This window comes from Phymastichus coffea, unplaced genomic scaffold, assembly GCF_024137745.1.
Source record: "Phymastichus coffea isolate CEN01 unplaced genomic scaffold, Cenicafe_Pcof_1.1 PCOF00008, whole genome shotgun sequence".
Classification (NCBI taxonomy): domain Eukaryota; kingdom Metazoa; phylum Arthropoda; class Insecta; order Hymenoptera; family Eulophidae; genus Phymastichus; species Phymastichus coffea.
Genome location: NW_026706819.1, coordinates 1,334,011 through 1,348,558, shown reverse-complemented (window position 1 = coordinate 1,348,558; position 14,548 = coordinate 1,334,011). Strand labels below are relative to the sequence as shown.

Below are 14,548 nucleotides of genomic sequence, written 5' to 3'. Positions count from 1 at the left end.
GAAAAGTAATGGATTGAAAAGTTCAAAATTTGATAAAATTTTCAAATTAGCCGAGGATATTTTTTGACTTATTCTAAAATATTTGGGTTCCTAGAAAATTTTCTGTTCCTGAATAATTTTCGAGCAAAAAATTTACGTTGAGTAAACTTCAAGAATTTTTTAATCAATTTGAAGATAATTGGTGAAAAATTATTCTAGAATTATTTTAGAATTTTATTATAAAATTATAAAACTTTCAAATCCGTGACTTTTCAAACTTCGAAAAACTTTCTCGGGCCACTCTGAAAAAATTTGAGAATAATCTTTAATTAGATTGTAACGGGACTTCTGTACAAGGTATTTTGAATAAAAGCCGAAACATAAGATTGTAGTTATTCGCGGAAGAAAATTGTGTATAGTGGGCATTGACACTATCCTGCGCAGCACTATGCTGAAGCATAGTGCCGTGAACTACGCGAAAATTAGCAGGAAAATAACGAAAAGGGAACGAGGCGCTATCCAATAATTCGATCGAATATTACGGGAAAAACAGGAGCAGTATGATTAATAACTCGGCATAAATTCCGGGTAACCAGTGTTCTGGATCGACAAAAGGAAAATTAATACGAGAAAAATGTAGAGATTCGGCGCAAAGCAAGGTTAGTATTACTTGAGCACTCGCAAACGCGCGCTCAAAATAAATAGGCATTGCGCACGCGCCGCACAAGCCAACAGAATTCAGGCTCATGCCGCTTTGTGAACTGCCGCCGATAGAAAGCGAACTAGCGCGTCGTATACGTACGGGTAGGCGGACGCGCTTACTCCATCGCCCTCACGAAGGCAATCGCCTTGACGATAGTCAATCGGCGCAACAAATGTCGATACGTAGCGCAAAGGAAATATATTGGGTGTCCCATTTTAATTTTCACAGCTGAATATCTCAGAAACAAGCCCTGAAAGTTAAAAAATGATTCATATGAAGGTTGTTCAGGATCGAAAGGGCCATGTGCTGATAAACTTGGATTTGATCTTGAAAGCGACCCGTCAAGGTCATTTCAAGGTTAATGTTGTTTTTGAATAGGAACCCCTATTTTTAACCACGGATTCGGATTTCTCGTGAAATTCTACGTTCAGATCATGTAATACGAGGGTGGTCCGATAAGTACTTAGCCTACAAAAGAAAAACGAAAATTTTGGAAAAGTGGCGTTTTATTTTTCAACATAGTCTCCTTTTAGTTCGATACACTTGTCCCAGCAATGCTCCAACTTCTTTAACCCGTCTGAAAAGTACGTTTCCTCGAGGTCTGCAAAGTAGGCTTCCGTGACAGCGATTACCTTCTCATTCGACTCAAATTTCTGCCCGGCGAGTGACTTTTTCAAGTTTGGAAACAAAAAGAAGTCGCACGGGGCTAAATCTGGAGAATACGGTGGATGGGGCAGCAGTTCGTAGCTTAATACAACCAATTTAGCGATGGCGACGGCGGAGGTGTGAGCCGGTGCGTTGTCATGGTGGAAGAGCACTTTTTTCTTCGCCAAATGGGGCCGTTTTTTCTGCAATTCAACGTCGAATCGGCCCAATAATTCGGCTTAGTAGAGCCCTGTGACCGTTTCGACCCTCTCCAGGTAGTCGATGTAGATCACACCTTGTGAATCCCAGAAAACGGTGGCCATCACCTTTCCGGCCGATGGGGCAGTCTTCGCCTTCTTCGGAGCACTTTCACCGGGTAAAGTCCACTGTTTCGACTGTTCCTTGGTCTCTGGTGTATACCAGTGGATCCATGTTTCGTCGACTATCACGAAGCGACGCAGAAACTCCTTCGGATTGCGCTTAAACAGCGTCAGACATTGCTCTGAAGTTGTCTCACGGTTGCGCTTGTTGTCCGGAGTGAGCAAACGCGGCACTCATCGCGCCGACAGCTTTCTCATGCCCAAAATTTCATGCAGGACATGACCCACACGGTCTTTTGAGATGCCTACGATCTTAGCTATCTCGCCCACCTTCAATCGTCGATCTGCCAATACGAGATCGTGAATTTTTGTCACGTTATCCTCCGTGGTAGCCGTTTTCGGAGCACCTGGACGTGGCTCTTCAAAAATCGACGTGCGACCACGTTGAAACTCGTTAAACCAATTTTTGACGATCGCCATTGAAGGAGAAGAGTCACCGTACACAGCATCCAAGCGCTTTTTGATTTTGCTGCGCGATTTCCCTTCCAAAAACAAGAATCGAATCACCGACCGATACTGCTCTTTTTCCATTTTTCAAAAATCAACGGACACACTTGCTTTCACACGCTCCCAAAAGTAAACTACAACTCCGATCCGGCTGAAATCTTGACAATAACCATCGAGAAGGTTGTACTACGTGATAGAATATTTCTTTTGCGAGAGTGGCGCCATCGGGCGGTGAGGCTAAGTACTTATCGGACCACCCTCGTATGTGTGGGGTCCTGGGGCCGCCCACCCGCCAATTTCCTTTCCCTCAGAAGGTTATTTTCAGGTCAATGTTGTTTTTTCAATGAAAACCCCTATTTTTTACTAACAATTTAGGTTCCTTGTCAAAATCTACGTTCAGATAAAGCTACATGTATGGGGTACGGACAATCTCTCCAATAACCCCCTCTCCCAGATCATTTCAAGGTCAGTTGCGTTTTCAATTGGAATCCGTATCTTTGTCTGGAGATTCAAATTCTGCATACAATTCTACGTTCAGACGATGCTTCGTAAATAAATGATGAATCTTTGATACCCTTATTTTCAACTTTCTAGTATATTTTAGGCTGTTTTTTGGTCTACACTGATTTAAGCGTCTACGTGGCTCGATAACGTACTCGTATGAACTCACATAGTTAAAACTGGCCCTTAGCTACTTAAATTTATAGCTTAAGCATACCCCCCATCTGTAAGGTCTTACAGCTCCTAGGAAAGGGTTTGTATGTTTAAAGACCTAGCTAGTTAAGGCAGGATCGTGTAGAGATCCAGCCAGTTAAGGCAAGATCGTGTAGAGATCCAACCAGTTAAGGCAAGATTGTATAGGGATCCAATCAGTTAAAGCAAGTCAATAAAGCTTTTACTAGTAGCTGGCCTATTCCATCTCACATTATGCAGAGCTTCATGCAGACCTGTCACGAAGCTACTGCAAAGTATTATTTTATTATTCTAGGTCAAAAATAAGAACACCCATATTTTTTATTTTTCTCTCAGATTCATATTTGCGTCAATTATGCAATCGGAAAATGCATTGCTGAAAAGAGAAACTTGAGTAAAATTTTTTGATTGTATTTTGGTTATTCAATATTTCTTTTATTATTCGGAACGGTAAAATAATTTTTATGTTACTTATAGCGGAAATGAAGCTCTTTAAGTCTACATTATTAAAAATGTGCATAAATGCATTTTTCGGCATAAAATGTATTTTTTCAAACAGTGCATCTTTAAAAAAAACTGTTTATCTCAAAAAGGCCATCTTTTTTTTCTTTTAAATTTTTTTTGTAGATTCTTTGTACCAGGACCTATAAATCTATGTATTCTAAATTTGGTGTTTTTCCCTCAGATCGCTTAAAAAATTAAAATAAAGAAAAAATTCATTTTCGCGTCAAACACAATAAATTATTCAGCAATTCATATTAGCGCCTATGTAAGTAAATTGGAAAACAATTATTTCGATGTTAATATCTGCTTAATCAAAAAGACATTCTTTCATTCGGTCATTTGTTAATTACTTACGTACGTACTTCATAAACACAGATGACCGAATACATAACCGAATAGAGACCCCGACGTATGTAAATATTCACCGCTTCTATAGAATTCAGCGTTAGTGTAAGCTTGATTGTCTTGTTGTCAACATGGCAGGTCTTTATTCTGCAATGAGATTGAAGTACCCAGACTATTTCAATATTCACGAAAAGAACGTGTATCAGTGTAGAAGTGTAAAATTTCAAAAAATTGGTGATTATGCTAACTATTTGCAAATAAAGCTCCAGAATGATGAAATTTATGCGACTGTTAGTGTATGTAGCAATTGCTACAAACGTATTGTGAATGACCACAACTCAACAGAGCTAGATGATTACAATGAACAACAAGCAGATCAACCCGAAGAAATGCAAGTTGATGATACTGATTGTGATTTTCTACTAGATACATCGGCCTGTATTGAAGAATTTAACAATGAAATCATCTGCCAGTTAAAATATCCAGTGTCGCTCTTACATAAAACGCATTATCTGTCAAATACTAATGTTGTAAGGTATGTTCTTCAAAAAAAGAGACAACTTATCTATTCTTATACTGAAGCAAAAACAAGCGAAAAATTACAAAATATACGGTTTGAAAATTGAAGAGACAACAAGTGATACGAATAATTTTTCTAATGAACTACAAGAAAACTTTTCCAAAGCTTTTAATAACTGTTCAACGATCTCTAAAAAAAATAAGACTTCTGACAATTGTAGCATCTGTATTATCGAAGTTTCTAAACTAAATGAGTAACTAAAATTTAACTAAACTAAATTTACTAAAGGAGCCCAAATCCGTAATAAAAAATGGGGGTTTCCATTGAAGAAACAACATCGACCTGGAAATAACCTTTGGGGGGGGGGGGCAATTGGCGGATGGGCGGCCCCAGGACCCCACACATGATCTAAACGTAGAATTTCACGAGAAATCCGAATCCGTGGTCAAAAATAGGGGTTCCTATTCAAAAACAACATTGATTTTGAAATGACCTTGACGGGTCCTGTTCAAGGTCAAATCCAAGTTCATCAGCACATGGCCCCCTCGATCCTGAACAACCTTCATATGAATCATTTTTTAACTTTCAGAGCTTGTTTCCGAGATATTCAGCTGTGAAAGTTAAAATGGGACACCCTGTATAATGCGGTAGACGTAGTAACAGGCAAATAAAAAAAATAAACAAAGCAAGCGTGAGAAGAAAGAAAGTGAGAGAGAGAGAGAGAGAGAGAGAGAGAGAAAGAGAGAGAGGGAGAGAGAGAAAGAGAGAAAGCCAAATAATAAGCTAGTACTTACAGTGCTGATCGCCCGCTAAATTCGCAGAAATACAACAGTGTACTCGCTTCACGAGAATAGCCTCGCCTGCGTATACGTTTCCTCTCTTGCGATTTTGTCTATTAGCGCATGCTGGGGTTCCCGATGATCACTGCTAATGTTGCTAGTTGCGCGCGTGGCTGTTTTTCACCTGTCATCGCTTCTATGCATTAGCGTCACTCTTCAACCATCCGCCGTCCTGACAAGGTGTACGCCTGTTGCCGATTGAAAACTAATTAATTCTGATCGCGCCTATTATCTCTTTCTCTCTCCTCGAGACAATCGCATTTCTGCGAGCTCCGCATCGTGCGTTCACAATCGACTACGGAACGATTGACGTGTCACTTACCAGCTTGGTGACACATGTACTGTAAACATCTTATATGAAGAAATACTCGTACATCGTAATATTATAAATATAGTTATTATTGGTTTTGTAGAGAGAAAGAGAGACATAACGAACTACAAGCCTTTCGTTATAAGGTTTAAGATAAATTTGTTCCTAGGAAAGTTCTACACAAATCTATAGTTTTTGAGGAAAAAATTCGTAACATTTCCAAAAAAAAATTTCATATTTACCGACACTTTCATTTAACAATAAATTTTTCTGTTCAGGCAAATTTATTAATATTTATTTTAGACATCGAGGTCATGATATAAAGATGTTTTAAGCATTTAAAAAATGTTATGGGATCGAAAATTCTATTTGAAAAAAAATTCAATCGAACAATTAAACTTTATTTAATTATTTTTGATTTTTCGATGGCGAAACTTTTTTGCCGAGATTTTTATCTAATGCTATAGGAAAGAATACCCTTGAAAACTTCGGGAACATTGATTCCTGGATTTTTTCTCTTCAAATTTATTACGCGATAATAATTTGAACTCAGCTCTCAACAAATCGTTCTTTAAGCGTTAATGGGTTAATCGAAAAAGTTGAAAATAATTTAAAGGTAAATATTGGAATATTTTTGGTCTATTTAACTTACTTTTGAAGTACATTATTTTTTTATGAATATAAAACTTATATTTCATTTTCAGCAAGCATTGGAAGATACTTGTTTTGTGATCAATTTATATAATGATTCAACTGCTATTAAAAGTATTTAGATGCCAATGAAACTGATAATTCATCCTATTCATTAATAACTCACGACGTGAGCAACGCAGATGAATATACAGTAATCAAGATAAACGTCTATGCTCATTGATAATAATATAATCTATAAAATCCGTCTTCAACAAAATGTAAGTTATAATCAATATTGCCATTTAGTAATAATGTATAATAGTTTTTATTAGCTGTTTGAATTTTATAAATTACCATTTTCGTTAATTATTTTGTTAATGAATAATACAATGTCGAGGGTTGTTCTATAAATCCGTGACTTTAAATAAAAAAAATACTATTTATTTAAATTATTCCAATTTATTTTTTAACGTAGTTTCTTTTTAAATCTATATATTTAATAAAGTGGTGCTCAAGCTTTTTAATGACCTCTGAAAAGTAATTTTGTTAAATATTGTTATGCAGGATCGATAAATAAATCTTAATTAATTTAATGTTTCATACTTTAAATAATAAACGATTTAGAATTTATTATATAACTACAATGTTAAGTATTTTTATTTTAAGTTACGTTTCATTACGTAATGTATATATATATATATATATATATATATATATATATATAAGAGCCATTACGAGATGCGCTCGCTCTAGGGCAACGTGGCAGACTAACTAAACTGCTCGCGCTCTATTTACACATACATACGTCGCTGCGTGCGCATCCTCATACTCATACTCGCTTGTATACAATATATAGATACACTCTTTATATAGCATACACAATTACTTCAAAACCAACAAATTTCATCAAGCTTCTGAAAACGCTCATTTGTCTCAGCAATTACCTCTTCGTTGGATGAAAATCTTTTACCCGCAAGCCAAATTTTCATTTCAGAAAACAAAATAAATCGGAAAAGGCCAGATCTGGAGAGTAAGATGGATGAGAAAGTATTTCGTAGTAAATCAAATAATTTAGCCATTGCAATGGAACTTGTGTGAGCTGGTGCATTGTTGTGGTGGAAAAGAACGTTTTTTTAACCAGATGGGGCTGCTTTTCCTTCAGTAAGGGATTAAATTGGTCTAATAATAAGGCATAATATTTTCCTGTAATAGTTCTGCTACTTTATAAGTAATCGATTAATATTATACCACTTGAGTCTTAAAAAATTGTAGCCATGATTTTTCTGGCTGATCATATCGTCTTTGCTTTTTTCGGCATAGATTCATCTGGCTCAGTCCAGATTTTCGACTAATTTTTTGTTTCTAGCGTATAATAATGATTCCATGATTTATCAAGAGTAACGTAGCGTCGTACAAACTCCTTTAGATTACATTGAAACTTGCTCAAACATTACTCAGATGCAACCACACGAGCTCGCTTGTTATCAGCTGTAAGCAAGCGCAGCACTTATCTTGCAGACAACTTTCTCATATCAAAACATTCACATAAAATGTTCCACGTGCATCCGACTGAAATGTTAAGAACCTCACGAATATTATGCACTTTCAATCGACGATCGGCGAGTGCAATATCATGAACTTTATCGATTATGTTTGAAGTAGTCACCTCTTTTAGACGGCAAGGGCGATCAGCATCGTTTGTGCTCTTACGGACACGACGAAATATAGTATACCCTTTTCTGAACCATGTCATGCGATTGAGCAGAGTCTCCATAATATTTCTTAAACTTTTCTTCGGTTCTTTTGATTAATTTTTACCGTAGAAAATAATGTTTAATAAGCATATGAAACTATTTTTTCTCAATGATTTTGTCTACACTATGAACAACTAAATTCAAACGACTGTAAAAAATTTCCAAACCAACATAATGACTTCAAACTTTGTGTACGTATTTATACTTGATGGCACTATCTTAAAGTGTATAATACGTTATGATAGTATCATCATCTTCCGAAAAGTCACAAACTTATTGAACGACCCTTGTATGAGTGATTGAATGCTGAGTAGATGGAGTATGCCGTGTATTAAATTTGTTATGGAGATACCATACGGCGTTTGAAGTGTATGTATTATTGTGAATGTAAGATTCAAAAGACCAGCAAATCTAAAAATAGAGACGTTAAAAATTATATTTGATAAACTGGAATTTATGTCAGTAATATTTTACAATTATTATCTCTTTCCTAACAAGTTGGCTGTTCAAACTATTGTTTTTTTAACCTCAAATATGTGAAATTATCTTGCCGATAGCTAGAATAGCTTTATGCGCACTGAGTGTTTTGAAATCCTTCAATCTATTTGCGTTAAACTGTTTTGGACGAAGAAAATCTGTTATTTTTTTATATTCGACCACTCGAACAGATCACTGCATTCTTGAAAAATATCACTCACTTTCAATAAGTTTATTTTTTTAAAGTTAATAATTATATTTAATCAATTCTTGTTATAGTCAATTCAACAACTGCAAGTTTGGTCATGTGTATTACAAGATAGAAATACAAATACATGAAATGTCTTACATTTTTGGCAGTGAAAAAAGCTTACATATCAGCAGCGTATAAGAGAGAATATGCACTGCGAAAACAGAGAGAGCTAAGTAACGGGCTGATTCTTATAGTGATAGCGAAAACACAGCCTTGAGGAAAATAATCTCACCGACCGGTCCACGATGTAGGTGACCGGTCGCGGTGTCGAGTACAAGCTGAAGGGTGAACGACACGAGAGCTAGCACGCACGTAGCAATATTCACAAGCTCTCACCAGCGACAATTACCAAGATCTCAAGCGAAGTACTAGCGAGAAAACAAAAGTTGTCTGTAAAACGTAACTCAGCTTTTTCGATACAAAAAAATTGCATATAGCGCGGACAACTACGGATGCGTGCTCAAGGCTCAACTTAACAACTTCAATTGACGTGGAAAGAATTATCTTCTTTTCTTCAACCAGTCGCGCTCTGTCTCTCCCTGTCTCTCTCTCTCCCTCTCTCTCTCTCTCTCTCTCTCTCTCTCTCTTCCCTTCAACGTCTCCGCCTTCACTTCATCATCAGAGTACGTCCTATCACCTGGTCGTTACCTGGTCTGCAATTTTCCCCCATTCATTTCCTCGATGTAACACCCACCCTTACTTCCTCTTTTGATCCACAATCTACTTTCACTGTCACTTTTTCATTTCTCTAGGCTTTACGAATTAATTCTTAATTTGAATTTACTTGACCACCATGTTTATTAATTTGTTCGCTGGCTCCAGTTACCCTCTTTGACCGGTGATCTTATTTAGCACTTATTCTGGCCTCTTGAGCATAATGTATTGTATTATGTTTGCCTGTTCACAACTAGTCACTTAAACTCATCCTATTCCATCTTATACGCCTCGACTTGTGATCTAACCTATCTTGTCTCTTAACCTGTTCTAAATCAATTTATTTCTATCCTTTCCACCTCATGCGAATATTGTATCATTTTTATTTCTATGTATGCGTCATAATCTCACACTCATACTCTTTAATTGTTATGCTTAACCTATGTTCATCTTAAATTAATATTTAGTTGTATAATCTCATCGCCTATTACTGCGCTCTAACTTATTGTATCTGCTTTGTATTCTGCTCATAGCCTACGGGGTTATACCCCACGGCTCAATAAAGCTTATCTATCTATCTCTCTCTCTCTCTCTTATTTACCTTATCGACTGTTCATGAAAGAAAAAGATGTAAATACATATATCATGTAATAATACATGTATAATATGCAGGTTATTGGAAGAGAGAGACAAATGAGATTAAACCTCTTATTATGTATATGGATATTGAGAAACTTATGGTTAGTTGATTTTGTTTTCAATCTGACATAACAGTATACAATTTTTGCGTGTTTTTATATTGTATGATGATATTTGCTTAAATAATGGAAACACAGGCTTAACAATTAGCAACTCATAAGGAGTTGTGCGTTTCCTCCGTGCTCTTGCTCGTCATGACCAGCATGGCTGCTGCATAGTTGCAGCCAGGGCGGTGAGCCCCGCAACTCGGAGATCATCTCCGAGGCTGAATTGACTTCAGACCCCTGGAGATGGTCGCACAGCTCGGAAATTGCATAAGGCATAACCGAGGTTGTTTGGGCAGCTCACGAGCAAGCCTGGAGGAGAGAACGCGACAGATGACGTTAAAAGGAGAAAGATGAGCACACGTGGGTGCGTACTGTCCATTCGGTTCTATGGCCACACCTACGACTGTGAAGGAAAAGGGGAGAGGAAATGGATAAGCTAGGACGAGAAAAAGTAAAGAAAAAATTGGTCACTCTGAGCTCAGCTTCGGTTCAGGCAACTTTGCTTGACTGGCTTGAGCGCGCGTGCGGTCTTCATCCGTGTATCCATAATAAAGCATTTGTCATAAAATTGAATAATTATCTTGCTTACTCCCGCTCACCCAACCTCCACAAGGTAACTACTCAAGACATTATTGAGAAAGTTCATGATATTGTACTCACCAATTATCGATTGTAAGTGCGTGAGATTAGTAAGTCTCTTAACATTTCAGTATGATGCACATGGAACATTTTACATGAATGTTTGGGCATGAAGCAGTTGTTTGCAAGATAGGTTCCACGCTTCCTCACAACTGATAGCAAAGGAACTCGTCTAAGCAATGTTTGAGCAGGTTTCAACGTAATCCAGAGGAGTTTTTGCGATGCTACGTTACTGTTTTGAAACATGGATTCGTTATTATCCACCTACATGGCATCTATTATACCATCATGGCTACAATTTGTTAGGACTCAAGTGGTATAATATTAATCGATTATTTTCAGAGTGGAAGAACTATTACAGGAAAATAATTAACCTTATTGCTCAAAGTTGTTATCTTTTATACTGAGTTGAATATTTGAGAAGATGAAGGAAAGGGATGAGGCTACTGCAGACAGGTGCGCTCTAAAGGCAATAACAACAACAGGAGTTTTATTATAATAAATTAGGCTTATTTAATCATTCAGCCGGCATAAAAACCCCAGCGTGGAAAAAGCCATTTGAACTTTACAATAGTATTGCAAATAAATTAACTACAAACAGAGTAAAATACCAAATTGAAATGAACGCGCGGTGAATAAATGGTGTGCAACACTTATAATTTGTCGCACAGAAATGAGTGGCCAATCTTTATCTTACCGTTTGATTGCAAATCACACTCCGATTATTGGGGAGGGTACCTTCAGAGGAAAGGCACGGTATAGCGCCAACGTCTTTGGAACGGGTACAGCCCTTGCCACATCGTCGCCTGAGACTAAGCATAGGCCAGAAGGCCGCAGGATTGAAGGTTATCCCGGAGAATATAGCGGATTCTCCGCTTGAAGGGACGGCACTTCCGCCCTCAGCCCCTAGCGACGTCGTATTCGGCTAACAGCGACAATTGACGAAGACACGCGCGTGGACACACACATGCACACACCGTCCAATAGCGCACAAAACAGTTAATCTTCGGGCCGCGCACAGAAACGGTCTATCGTTCGATAGTGCACGAAATAATTACACACGGAACTCTTGAATTCGACGGACGACCGTTCGCAGCGACTTCCTTACTAGAACTGCCCAGCACTTCCAAGTTTGACGGATGTCATAGCTGCTCCTACGAAGCACTGGCCCATTAGTGCAGCGTGGAGGGGGTTGGGGTGCAGATTTCAACTAGTCTTAGAACCTTTCGCTGCCTTTTCTCTTCCCCATCCTTTTAATGGCGGTTTTTCTCTGAATTTTCCCCAAATGACCAGCTGAAGACAATGTGAGCTACACGTATCTCGTGCGCTTACAGTCTTCCATATTAAGCAGATGGAAATCACATGCAGACCGCCTATAGTGCGAACACTTATTATTGGATAGACTCGATGCCATACTGAAGGGAAAACAGTTCCGTTTAGCGAAAAGAGTTCTTTTCCACCACGACAATGCATCAGCTCACACGAGTTCCATTTTAATAGCCAAATTATTTGATTTACACTACGAAATGAGGCCTGCAATGGCTCGCCGGTAGGGCGACGGACTCGCACCCGGTAGGCCCGGGTTCGATTCCCAGTCCCTGCTGATTGATACAAGCATCACTGAAAAAAGTTTCATGTGCTTTGTTCTCAAACACATTGCAAGCCTTCGTCGCTGATTAGCACTGATGGAGCATAAATAGAGCGACGTTAAATAAAAAAAAAAAAAAACACTACGAAATACTTTTTCATCCATCTTACTCTACAGATCAGTCCTTTTCCGATTATTTTTTGTATTCTGGCATGAAAATTTGGCTTGCAAGTAAAAGATTTTCATCCAATGAAGAGGTAATTACTCCGACAAACGGCATAGAAAATCTTGACCACCGCTATAACAAATGTATAGAGTTAAAAGGGAACTATGTTAAAAAATAAATTGAAATTATTTAAATAAATAGTGTTTTTTATTTAAAGTCACAGACTTATTGAACAATCCGCGTAGTACTCTACTACAATATTTTATAACGGTTTATAAATTTCATTACGTTATAGAGAGGAAATTACTATGAATTATTATAAGATATTAGTATATTATAAGGTACTTACATTTTCCTCAGCCATGCCTTCTTCAAAGGCTCAAGCTTTGAAATTCGTTAATGCAACCCGCGTTAGTTGTACTCTAGGCACAGCGCACACGCACACTCTATCCACTTAGATGCTGTCGGGAACCGATATCGATGGCAAGGCTAAAATCGCTATTCTTCTTAATAAAAAAACCACACGAAATCGACAAGGCCTCAAATGCAGCGCGTCAATCGACACTTGTTCGCGGCTTCGAGTAGAACGGCTAATTGTCGCTCGCGGTGTCCCTTCTCTCACCTCAGTCTCAGTCGTGCGTGTCCTGACCTGTCAAAACGCTCTCAGCGCAACATATATGTTAGGGTATATGGCTCTCTCTCTCTCTCTTTCTCGTCGAATACCTTATGTGATTGCATATAAAGGATATTGACATCATTTATATAAATGATATTGGATGATATGAAGGTAGAGAGAGACGTAACGAGTTTAGAAATGAACTCGTTATAGTTTTTTCCATGAAAATTACCTATATGTATAAATTTTAATATAGTGATATGTTTTAAAAATTTTCGCTATATTTAAAACATAAAATAATTTAATTAAAATTGAAGTCAAAATAATCTCATCTTAAAATTACTTTGACGAGTATGCAACTACGTAATAAACATCACTTTTCTCTCATTCTAAAAGTTTAACTGAAATTGGAATTGACCTAGTTGTAAGAGTTGACAGTTTTGATTCCATCTCTATTTTTGGTTTCTATAATATTGTAAATCAAGGTATTATTCATATATGCAAGATAAATATTCATTTTTTTTATCTTTATACATTAATTTTTTTAGAAAAATATGTGACATCTAACATTTTATACTTCATTTTGCTTTTAAATTTGCACCATATAAAAATATATTTTGGAAACGAACTTGTGGAAATAGTTTCAAAAGAACTCTGCTTTTCGCCTTCTATAAATCTTGTTCTAGTAAACGGTATTTTATTAGAAATTATGATATACAGAGTCAATAATAATAACGTATACTCTAACACACAGCACTTTATTATTATTTATTTTCACCTAGAGTTTTATAAGACACTATCTATTAATAAACCGAGTGGCGAATTCATCATAAAAAGATATGCAAAGAGTTGCTGAAATAATGTTACATTACGAGGTCTCTGGAAAGTATGGGGTCCACTTTTATATCCGCCTGCTGGCGTTATGCTTCGTCATCGGGCAGGTGGCATTCTTTAAAATAGTCCCCATTTGATTAAATAACACCGTATCAAAGATATTGCCTTGAGTACGCTAGTTGCACTATTTTCAACGGTCGTCACAGGGGCTATATCGGGACTATAAGTAGGTTGTCCAAGCAATGTGATACTGTGTTTACTCAGAAACTGTTGCGCAAGATTCGATGAATGCGTCGACGCATTATCGTAATGGAAAAGCCCAGTCACCACTTAACCAAAAGTGCGGGCGTTATCTTCTTACTGCTTCACACAAACATTTCAAATTTTCAACGTAATGTTCTTCATTGATTGTTGTAGATGTATATTCGTGGTATACAACACCTTTACAATCGAAAAAAACAATCAACATTGACTTAATATTGTTCCGACTTTGACGTGCTTATCTTCGTCTTGACACCAGAGTTCTTCCACTGTGAAGATTGTTGTTTTGTTTCCCATGATTCATCACCAGTAATTACCTTTGTAAGCACAGTATCATGGTTATTTACCATTGATAAGTTGTCTTAAACGATTTGGAAGCGAAGCTTTTTTTGCTCTGCACTAAGCAAACTTTGTATACACGCGGTTCATTTGTTAAATTATTGTTGAAATTCCTTAAATTATAGTTTTTGATATTCCAAGATTTTCTTCTAATTCCTGCACAGTCTTACGACGATCTTGTTCGATCGTAACTCGCATCCCTCAATAGTATCCAATGTTTTTA

At 37.2% G+C, this 14,548-nt stretch overlaps 1 protein-coding gene across 3 annotated transcripts in view; it reads left to right on the top strand.

The window, feature by feature from the left end:
• Window positions 1–14,548, top strand: part of LOC131669972 (alkyldihydroxyacetonephosphate synthase) — a 547,494-nt gene that overhangs the window by 150,646 nt on the left and 382,300 nt on the right. The window contains exon 2 of one of the 3 annotated variants that reach the window (XM_058945225.1): window positions 6,070–6,276. The exons of the other annotated variants lie outside the window; for them this stretch is intronic. The gene's annotated coding sequence lies outside the window, so the exon portion shown is untranslated. The remainder of the gene's footprint in view (window positions 1–6,069; window positions 6,277–14,548) is intronic. 3 annotated transcript variants of the gene reach the window in all.